Source organism: Haliaeetus albicilla, chromosome 18 (assembly GCF_947461875.1).
Source record: "Haliaeetus albicilla chromosome 18, bHalAlb1.1, whole genome shotgun sequence".
In the NCBI taxonomy this organism is placed as follows: Eukaryota; Metazoa; Chordata; class Aves; order Accipitriformes; family Accipitridae; genus Haliaeetus; species Haliaeetus albicilla.
The window spans coordinates 5,588,972-5,600,814 of record NC_091500.1 but is presented as its reverse complement, the minus strand read 5'-3'; positions in this window follow the sequence as shown (position 1 = coordinate 5,600,814).

The following is an 11,843-nucleotide window of genomic DNA, read 5'->3' as shown; positions in this document are numbered from 1 at the left end:
GACTTAGGTGAAGACAAAGTCACATAGGCTTAAGAAAGGCTAGAACTTTGATCACAGCAGAGTTTGACTGATACATTTAAGAGTCCAGAAAAATTTCTGATGAAATGAAGGTGCATTTAATGAATTTATGGGCCTGTATAATGAGCAGTCCAGGAAAACATATGGACTGGTTTGCTGTCTGTGACAAAAGTGGGATTTAAGTGAACTGGATTTCATTCCAGGATGACTTGCTCTACCTCTCAGCTAGCCAGCTGTCCTGGGCTCAACCCTGGGCTAATACAGCTAGAATGCCTTCATTTCTGGAACTAGCTCATTTGATTCTTTCCCAGATATTTCTTCTCTGTGCTGCTTTCCCTACCACTGACATGCTTTGAATTGTGCATTAATTCTTGTGCTCATTCTCTGTGCTCTTACGTAGCATGTAAGTCTGGCATACATTCGTCAGGTTCTAGTAAGACAAAATGAAAATAGGTGTTCCTGAGGGTTTAATGCTAAAATCTTGCAAAGGATGTTAATCAGCCCATGGAGGCACATGGACTGATTTCTTTAACCTTATCTGTTCATTTTAGTGTCTGCAATGTCACAAAATCAGCTTTTGCTGTGGTTTTCCAATTACTTCCTTTATTTGTTCAAGGTGGAAATAACACAAAAGAAGACTTAGCTGCAAAGTGAGAATGTTTCTATCCTCAGGTTTACATACATACATACAGAAAGTGTAAAGGGCATTTGAAAATTAAATTCTAAAATTTTCTCTGAAGTAGCCTGCAAGGAGTCTTGTGGATCATCAAATCCAGCCACATGCTACTTCAGCCTCCCACGTAACATAATCTATTCATAAATTTAGTGTGCTTCTTCATAAAAGTGGTTAGGTTTCTTGCCATAACTACTCCTATGGGAAGGCTGTTTTGAAACCTCACTCTTCTGACAGTTTGAAACTATCTTCTAATGTCCATCTGAAATTTATTCATGGCCAGTTAATACCCATTTGTCCTTATGCCAAGATCATCCCGTAGTTTCAATAGTCATCATCTTTCAGCTCCTGTTCTGATACTTAAAACAAGCCTCTCCTCTCACATATGAAGTACCACATTCCTTAGATGATCCCAGTGCTCTTCTCTGCACCATCCTTATTTCTAGTTCATCTTTCTTGATTACACGTGACCTGAATTGTGACTACTATTCCAGAAGAAAATAGTTTTGCACCTGTGCGATTGTAGTCAACAAGCCTACAGTTTCCAATTTGGTTCAACTGAGTGAAGACATGTCAAAAAGATTCTGATTTTAGCCAGGCTGGTTTGTGTAATGAAAACAATTCCCACTGTGTTTCCACAGTGCTTTCAGCTCCATCTAGATGAGAGACAGGCTTAAAAAACTATAATCAAAACTATCCTCTTCCATCAAGTTCTCATCAATCTACATTAGGATTTAAGTGTCTTTGTCTTTGATTTGGCTAGAATGCAAATTGCATGTTTGCATCTGAACAGTTTAAGAGTTACGGCTCAGGGACACAAGTTACCATGCTTTTGCAAGCTACCATGTGCCAGCTGAGCTGCCACAGTTGACTGTATTTGTTGCAAATGTGATATAACGCAACACAGTTTAGCTTGCAGTGGAAGAGGTTGAAGCTATGCTGTGTAAGCTGTTGGGTGCTGCGGATGAGGATTGGAAGTCATCTCCACAAAACGACTAACTTTAATAAGTTCCAGACTAAGACACACAAATTTAGTGCTCATATGTATCCAAGCTTTAGTTACAGTCAATGTGCATCTGGTCAATTGTGAAGAGATGGAGTAGACAACATATTGAGCTGGCCCCTTGTCTACTAGTCAGGTGGGCTGTCTTGGTAGTCAATAGAGAGAGAGGGTCACTTGCAGATAACATCTTATACCACTTATCTTCAGACACCTGGGTTAGAATCTGCCCATAACTTGGTACAATGCAATAATTCAGATATAAGTTCACGTGGTTTTGGTGGAGCTGAACCTGATACATAGATCAAGGGTCAGCTGCAGTAATATCTTTTTTCAAGTATTTTTAACACATGCTGTGTATAGATAGTGACTACAGGCAAAATGCTGTGCTCCTTTCTACTGCTTTTTGAGACCAAGTGATGAAAAGCGCTCTGACTATATGGTTACTGATGCAGTGTGCTGGATGGAGACTCTGGGTACTTCTAGGTATCTACATGTAGGTGTCTGAATTCCCACTGTAGTTAGAGGACACAAAGTTGATGTGGTCAGTGCAACCAATGGAGTCCAGTAAGTGCTTCAGCTTATAGTAAATATATATGTATTATGTGATTCAGCTGCCTAGTGCCACCTGAGTTATCCTAATGTGCTGGTTTTGGCTGGGGTAGATTTCATTTTCTCCCCAGTAGCTAGTATGGGGCTACGTTTTGGATTTGTGCTGAAAACAGTGTTGATAACACAGGGATGTTTTCATTACTACTGAGCAGTGTTTACCCAGGGCCAAGGCCTTTTCTGCTACTCACCCCACCCCACCATGAATAGACTGGGGGGGCACAAGAAGTTGGGAGGGGACACAGCTGGGACAGCTGACCCCAACTGACCAAAGGGATATTCCAGACCATAGGATGTCATGCTCAGCATGTAAAGCTGGGGGAAGAAGAAGGAAGGGGGACGTTCGGCGTGATGGTGTTTGTCTTCCCAAGTGCCCGTTATGTGTGATGGAGCCCTGCTTTCCTGGAGATGGCTGAACACCTGCCTGCCAATGGGAAGGGTTGAATTAACTCCTTGTTTTGCTTTGCTTGCTGCATGACTTCTGCTTTAGTTATTAAACTGTCTTTATCTCAACCCACGAGTTTTCTCACTTTTACCCTTCTGATTCTCTCCCCATCCCCTCTGGGAGGAGTGAGCAAGCAGCTGCGTGATGCTTAGTTGCTGGCTGGGGTTAAACCACGACACCTAGAGTGTCGCAGTGGTGCCATCCTCAAGTATCTCAGCGGCTGGTCCAGCAGGACCCATGTCTTGTTTAGCAGCCTTTGTATGTTTCTCTTGGCTAGCCAAGGCATTTCACGCTGCAAAATAGATCTCCATTACCTGTAGTGTGACCTTAGAGACCTACTCGTAGGTGTTTGTATTTATCTTCTCCTCAGAATTAGTCTCACCCTGTGGATATACTCTGTGTTTATCGCAAGCAGGCCTTGGTCTGCTTTTACATGAGTGATTGAGAGCTACACTCAGCCAGGGGTTTTGGAGGAAAACCCAGGAAAGATTGTCTGGGAAGAGACCTCTGTGCTCCTTTCCATATCTGGACGGAGCTTACTGTAGGGATTCCTGTGTCAAGTAGTACTTCCAAGCAAGCCCACATCCTTTGTTAAGCAGTGGAGGTCCTGGATGCTCCCAGAGTTTCTAGCCATTCTTTCATTGCCTTGCACCTATGGATAGGGTCATGCTGATGCTTCTTGCCCCTCAGAGACATTTCCAAGCAGGTGTGGTGGGCAAATGTTCTTTTTCTTTGCTGTCCTTGCCGTCCTTTCAAAGAGTCATCCAAAGCGTTTAATCCAAGTCAAGCCACAGGTCAGAGTTGGGAAACGGTTTATAGCTGCAATATTTTTTTCCCTGTGTGCTTCAAATAAAGAAAAAAGCAAACTCAAGAAAATGCTTTTCTACCTTTCCACCCTTTTCTACAAATTCTTTTCTCATTTTGATTTGATTTCCTTGAAATATTGCAACACACACACAAAATTGCTCCCCAGCTGAGAACTTTTTATATCAAGTTTCACCCCTTCTGCTGTTGCATTTTTTTTTAGGAGAAGTTACAAAACCCTGAATACAGGAGGGTTTATAATGAAAGTGCTGGCAGGGCCTTAGCTGTAGCATTTCCAGATGTGCTGTTGCAATTAGGGCTGGGCAAATAGAGTTGGATAAAATCAGAAGTGACCCAAAGTCTTTGTTAAAGCCTTGAACTGAACCTGAAAGTCTTTAGGGGGTTGAAAACGTTTGGTTGAGTTTCTCTCTGTGTTTTGGGGGGTGGTGCTGTATTCCATCGTGAGATGGAATTGAACATGAAGAATGTTTTTGCAGCGCGGCACAGCATTTCTGCTTCCAGTCACAGGTAAAATGGGAAGTGCAGAGGCATTCAAAACCAAGGGTCTCCTTTCCTTCTTCCACATCGCCAGTATTGAAGTAAGCAGCTCCTTGCCTCAAACACCTCCAGACTTTGGGAACCTTCTAGCGGCTGTCTAGCAGCCTTCTAGTTGTGTAATAAACCAAAACAAAACTCTTGGATTTGCATAATTTGAGAGTTTGCATCCAAATTTGACTCTGGATTAAAGCTCTGTAGTACCAGCTCATCTCACAATAACTGAAGGATCTTATTGTGGCTTCAGATATGCACAAACACACATCCCATTTAAGGCTATAAGAGTCCCCAGTGTGCATCCACAGCAAGGCTGACTGATTTTTATATTTTCCTTGGTTTTTCACTTCCTTGTTTGAGTCTGGAAAGGAAACAGATAGCGGGAAAAATCAGTATCTTCCCAGAAGGTTCTCTGGGGTTACTGCAGTGGATTTGCTGTTCTGCAGTCCATATGGACACATAGTACAGGGATTTGAGAGAGGTAAGAATAACATGGAGCAGAGCTTGCCTGTGTCCTTCGGGACAGAGGCACTGTGTCTCATACAGGCTTTGTGTATCAGGCTTCACAGGAAGCAAGAAAACCAAACCAATTCCTCTCAGAGGCGATAATAATAGCTGGGGAGAGCCAAGCGATCTTCAAACCCGTAGTCAAAAACAGAGGAGGTTTCTCATACCTGGGTTTGTTTTTCTATGCTGTCACCTTGACTTGAAGTTTGAACCCCCTGCTTAGATTTCCAGCAGGACTCTCCCTCCATGTCACATCATTTACTCAGTGAGGAAAACAAATCCCAGTAGGCTTTTGAGTTTTCTGAGCCTTGTGTGGCATGCTACTCTTGATATCCATTTCGAAGCCATGTCTCTGCTCAGCTAAGGTTTCTTATTTTCTTCTAACACCCAGTGGCCCCCTTCTGCCATTGTTAAATAGCTGTATATATTAAAAACCAAATTAGTAAGTTAGAGCTCTCCAAGAACACCCAGGTGCTGAGGAAGTTATATTTGTGCCTCCAGAGGTGGCACGATTTCCCCCTCAGATGATACCTGATCTAGTGTTATAGTATTGCGTTAACTGAGCATTATCGGGCTCGGAAGAGCCACAGCTCAGATGAGATGTAAATCTGAGGTCCTGCCTGCTTGCAGTGAGCACTTTAACTTGACTTGTGGGGAAGGCAGTAGGGATGACAGGGGACTGGAGGGGAACAGGGATTTCTATTACTATAGACTTCCCTTTACCAAGATTCATCAGGAATCATTTTTCCCTTTTTTACAGATGTCCCAAAAATACTGCTCCCCACCCTCATGCTCAAAACCTGCCCTAAACATAAAATACTCTTGCTGCTTCTGTGTTACCTTCTCAGTTGTGATAATGAGAATATAAATGGGAGTGAGAGCTGAAAGCCATTGGACCTCTCACTTCCCAGCACATGCAAAGTGGGATAGCATGGTAGCTGTCTTACGATCTTTCGTGGCAATCCAACAGAGTAACGGGGCCCTGGTACCTCCTGAATCTGCCCATCACAGTTGCATTGCACTATCTCCCATCTCCATTTCTTCAAAGATGCCCCAACTTGGCAGCTCAGGACCTCAGTGCCGAGGAGGGCTTGCTTTGGCTGGAAACATTCTGCCTTGCAGAGCTTGCAAAGATGTTGCATGCCTCCAGATCTGTGAAAAACACACAAATCCTCTAGGATTTACTTCTGGGCAGCATTTATCAAACCAAGGAGAAAGCTGGATCTTTGGATCCCTGCCATTTTAAAGCTCTGAAGATTATTTCTGGTTACTGAAGTTTGACCTCTGCATTTCAAGTTGGAGCCTGTACTCCCTGGCCTAAATCTAAACCAGTCCGTAGCGTAGCTGTGGTTTTCTTCCAGGGTCAGCAATGGCTTAAATCCACGCCCAGCTCAGTAAATTGGAAATGGCAGAAGAAGATTCTAGGGTGGTGGCCTGAGAGGAAGATGAATACATCAATCCCAGATAATTACTGCTCTTTTTTAAAACTTTAGGATGTCTTGAACCTGTTTTCGTGTATTCATATCTTTCATGTATTAGGCTGGAGATAAGGCTACATGCTTAAAATGGTTCCCTTCAGCTTTAAAAAATCTATGAAGGGTTTGCAAAATTGGTTAGCTATGTTTGAAGAGTGCTTTGGAAATCTTAGGGGAAAAATATTGCAGCATAGAAAGCCAGTTGTGTTTATTCGGGATATAATGAATGGACAGTGCAAATACTTTGCAGAATAAGCCCAAAACCCTGTGTTTGGGTAGCATTGCATATTCTATTTAAAATACATTATTTTTACTTTATTTTATTTTCCATGCTATAATCATCTGGGTTGAATTACAGCAAAGTAAAGGAAAGAGGTGAATAATGATGATTAGCAAGCTGGTCATCTCTCCACCCTGAAACTCACACCAGGATTAACTGCAAACTTTCTAGCTGTTGCAAACCTGTTTCATGGTTCAGGCCATTAATGAGTATATTGTACAGAGCCAGATCAGATGCTTGAGGAAAACTACTGGATATATTTTTCCACTTTGACTGTGACTATTACTAACTGCTTTGTAACTATGAACAGGAGCATACCCAGTTTACTGTAGTCCTACCTACATCATGTTTCTTTAAGTTGTTCACAAGAAGCTCATAAAAGACAATGTCAAAAACCTTATTAAAGTCTATATATGGCATACAGATATTTAGCCTATTATAAATGGATATTTAATTAGTTTGGCTTGGTTTATTCTTGCAAATTCTTCTCAGATATGTTTTGTGATTTTCTGTGATTTTACAAATTGAGATGCAAACATTTTTAGGTTTCATTTTAATGAAGAAAAAAGTATTTAAGATTCTAGGAGTTGTCCTGGGAATTGATGCTGAGCCAACTGATACAAAAGTGTCAAAGTCTGCTTTTCCCCCCTTTTTTCAAAGATAGGCACTCGATTTGATCTAGTTGTCTGTAATCTCACGTATGTTTCAGGAGTTATTGGAGATGACTGTTGTCTCACACTTTGCTACTCTTGAACTTTCTGGAATGAACTGGACAAATTGTATTGCCTATTATAACTGTGCTTCTAAATTTAATTTCCTGGGGACCAAATCCAAAATTAATACCTATATAATAAAATAATAATAACAACAACAGTTAACATTGCTGGTGCTTTCTGCTTTTCATGTTCTTTATATATTTTAGTAGATTATTATCCTGATAGTGATTGCTAAGTAGAAAAGGAGTATCATCAAATAGTGATCTGATTTGTTCCTTCTCACAGGAAGAGAGATGAAGCCTAGAATAGGCTTTCAAAGTGCCCGAGTCCTACGCCTGCATTTTCTCCCAAAATAGTTGTATTGAACTGTTTTATTTGAGGCAAAAGTGCTCAGCATTAAGTTAATGGCCCCTGCTGAAGTCAGCTGCATCATCAGCAATGCTGAGTGCATTCAAAGCCTTGACTCTTGATTTTGGTGGTTTTATACTTATATAATATGTACATACATATATACGATGTCAAGAAGTAGGATTTATGCCTTTGTACTTCTCTTGACTCATGACATTGGTATCTGTGATCCATTCCCTATAGACAAGATGATGCAACCACCTTGTTTTGTAGGTAAGGGAATTTAATAATATGGGTATGACCAGAGTGTGCCAGTTAATCTCAGGGTCAGAGAGTGTGCCCTGGCAGTATTTGGGTTATATAGATGTATCCTTAGTGCTGCTAGTTTGGCAGGAGGTAAAGTGGATCCAGGCTTTTGCTATTGCAGAATGATAGGGAAATGTCATAGACTTTGAACTTTGGATTTGGCTAAGCAAAGGATGTTATCCCAAACTGCATGTTAGACCTGGAGTATCAGATGAGCATCATCTGATCCGGCCAAAGTACTCCTGGGATGACTTCTTCCTTCAATGCTACCCAGAGGTCTCACTTACCTATTGTGGGCCGCCAGTAACTGAGCAAGCAACTACTCAGCCTTTCAGGAATTTCCCCTCACTGGACTGAAAAAAGTGCACGAACAAACTTTCTTCTGGTACAACTCGGTGTCAGGCCTTGAGATTGACAGATATGAAGATACGTGCTAATGCTTATCAGATGCACATATGCAATCACAACAGAAAACTCTAGAGGTAAAGACATCCCAAGTCATTTAAAGCGAGCTCCCAACTTCCTAGGATGCCAAGCATCTTTACAACAGGCAAGGTGAGTATCTGATAACTTCTAATGCTTCAGAAGTCTGGATATGAGCTGAACCAACTGTTGCTGCTCTGGTTTGTATTATCTCAAAGCTCCATTTCCCAGTTCTCCTAAAGCAATATAAAAAAGCCCAAACTCAACAATTTTGTTAGGATTCTTTTTTTTTTCCTACTCCTCAGGAGCTGTACTTTCATGCTAGTATATCACTGTGCTAAGCACTGTAAAAACAGGGAACAGAAAGAGCCTTCTGCAGAAAGCTTATCTAAATACAGGAGAAGTGACAACAGATGGACAGAGAGGTGGGGAACAAAAGGAAGCAGTGACACTAGGATGAGATGACCGTAAATTCAGAGATATGAACTGCATGGATGGACTGAAAGGTAGGTGAAAACAGGATGGAACAATGGTGATCAGCAGAAAGTGAACTGGTGACCAGTTGCTAGCAGTTTTCTTCAGGGGTCAACAGTGGGACTGATACTGTTGGACATTGTCATTAATGACTTTGAAGATGGGACAGGGAGCATCTTCAGCAAGATCATGGATAACGTTAAACTAGGGAAAATGACAGGTATAGTGGAAGGTAGGGATGCCATTCAGTAGGAACGTGACAGGCTGGACAATAAGTTGCATTTGTGTCAGTGACATACCCTTCCAGCAAGGGTCCCTTCCAACCTACACTACTCTGACAATGGTCAGCACAGTAGGCTGCTGCAGCCTGAAATCTTGTAAAGTTTTTAATTTTTTTTCTTTTTTTTCATGGAATCAACCTAAGGGAATGTTTAGTTAAGAAATTTGTTGTTTCATGAGAGTTTTGCTCTAAATATACATTGAAGCTGAGGGATGGGAACATATTGTTTCCACATTGTCTTTTCCCTGTGGAAATCCTGAAGAACAACTCAACATAAATGATCTTCGTGTAAAGGGATCTTCAGGACTTTGCTTGGTTACCTCTGCACTGAGCCCAACCAAATATTTGTGGTTGGGAGTCATTTATCATTGGGAGTCATGGGCTTTTGGAAATGAGAAAGGAAGGGGGAATGACAGTCTGTTGTCAACAGGACAAAGTTTCTTAACAACAGTCCAGTGTAAAGATGAACCTGGAAACAAGTGCTGCTCATCCCTTCTACTCCTGCTTGCAATACTTTTCCCTTGAAGTGAGGATAAATTGATATATATTTTGCATATTTTAATGGTTTCTAAGGTGTATAGATGTTAGTGACAGGAACTAGGCAATAAAAATAGTGCATAGGTGTGTTAAAAATGTTGCTGTTTTGTGAAAGCAATAATATTTTTTTTTAATATGACTGAAGAATTTAATACTTATGAATGGAATGACAGCACATGGGGATTATGAATATGCAGAGTGGAATTTTCAGTGGAAATCTTGCCTGAGATATAGTTCAAAGACCTGCATACTGTTGATCAAGTAGCTTCTCGTATTTCCCACCACACTAGCCCAGACTGGCTGCAACCTTGCCCATTAACTCAGCAACTACTTTGCTGAAGGGGAAACACCATGAAGGCAGAATTTCAAATGGTTTCAAGGTGCTGGTGACTTTTACAAACTGCACAAGCACCTTTTAGTGGTTAAAGGACGTGTTTATTTCTTGCAGTATTGGTTTGATTAAAACAGTTCCTCTTGCAAGTATGTAAAAGGTGGCTTTAAAACAGTGCCTGAACACCTGCAGGTCTAGAGCCAGTCAGGTTGTTTTCAGCCACCTTTTCTAAGCCTGTTTAGCAAAGCTAGGCTCTGTGTATGTGTGTGTACTTGCGATGTTATGGATGCATTAGTTAGGATACATGCCACTAATTCTAAGTTGACTGACCTTTATGGACTTTCCTTCTGGTGCTTATAATACTGCCATACTTCACCTCTTGGAACTGAAACTTTGGAATCTCTTTTTTAAGCTTTAGCAAAAATAGTTCTAGTATTTCTGAGAACAAAGTTGGTGGGAGAAGGGAGAAGAAGTGGAAAGAGAGAGGGCAATTGCTGTTTGTTTGTGTGAAATTCAGGCTTGGCAAAGAGGCTACCATATTAAAATGAAAAGAGAATGTAATCTGGGACCGAATGAAAAGATGAAGAACAGAACAGTACAAGAATCATAGATATGGAAAAACACCGAGTATGAGATCCAGTGGAGATCTGTCATGAAGCCAAGGGAGGCATGGACATTTTAGGAGGGAAAAAAAAAATGACATAATGGTAAAGGAGCTAGGAGGGAAAATTCTGATCCTCATTCGTTGAAAGATGTAGGGATCATGAGAAACGGGACATCTGGGAGTACAACTGTGAGGACTACCAGGAGACTGGGACCAAAAGCCCTGAGAGGAAGACAGGAATGGACTGAGACTGTGACAAACACTACTGAGAGTGGAGACTGGGACTGCCTAGAGGAGATATATGGGTTGAGTAATCAGGAATGTGAAAAGGGCAGGCTTGGGTGTGCCATGGGGGGTATGGGTCTGTTGAGTGTGCTTAGGACGTCAAGGCCTGTGCATCCAACTGAGGATGTCATGGTTGCATGTATGAGCCCATATTGTCATGGTTTTAGAACTCTCAGCCTTCAGAGAACCCTCAGGGTTGCGAACAGCGAGGCAGCCTGACCCTGAGCCTGGAATTCATTTCATCTGACTGTACAGCTCCACAATGGAAATGTCGGCATCTGAGCCAAGTTCCCATTATAGCCCTGGGAGATAAAATAGGTGCTTGAAAGGCGTATCTCATCTGAAGTTAGTCGTCAGCCATGATAAGTCTTTCTCCTTGTTCGGTGGCGATCTTTTGTGGGACTTGCTATCAACTGTTGCTGCAGCCCATGGGGATGGTGCCAGAAGACTGCCAACATGCTGATGGCAATATCTCCAGATGGTCAAATTTCTGGCTTTTATCTAGCTGATAAATAGCTTTAAGAATTACAGACAGCAGCTTCCTATGTTGAAATAAAATCCTTGAAGTCACAAATCCTGCCAGAATATGTTTTAAACCAGTTTTAAAATGAGAATAAAACCAGTGGGTGATGGTGAGCTGAACTGGATTCTGAGCTGACCTCTTCAGGAGAGATCAGTTTGATTTTCTTGTTGAAATGCCTCCTGCTGACAGATAACCCATATAAAATTTGAATCTGGAAAAAGTATAAAGCAGGCTGAGTGCATGACACTTGCTCAGGTGCTGACGACCCTTTTGATGTAGAAATCTTCTGTTCTGCCTCCATCAACTGCATCACCCCTCTAGGTACTGGATTACACAACATTGGCCTTTATCCTGGAACAAGTTAACAGGCTGGTCTTTATAAACCTTTGATGCAAGACCACAGCTGGTACTGAAGCATGCTGTGGTATTGCTAATTATGCCCACAATGTGCTCCATTAATGCACTCTGTGAGTTAACGTCTCATTAAGCTACTGTGTTGTAGGATTGTGTGGTGTCATATACTTTCTATGACAGTTTTAGGAATGAGATGTTTATAGTGCTGTTGTGTGCAACATTTTGAGGTGCTATGGATGATTTTTAGGATGTCAATTAATAATGCATTGCAAAGGAGATAACAAATGCATGTTAGTTCT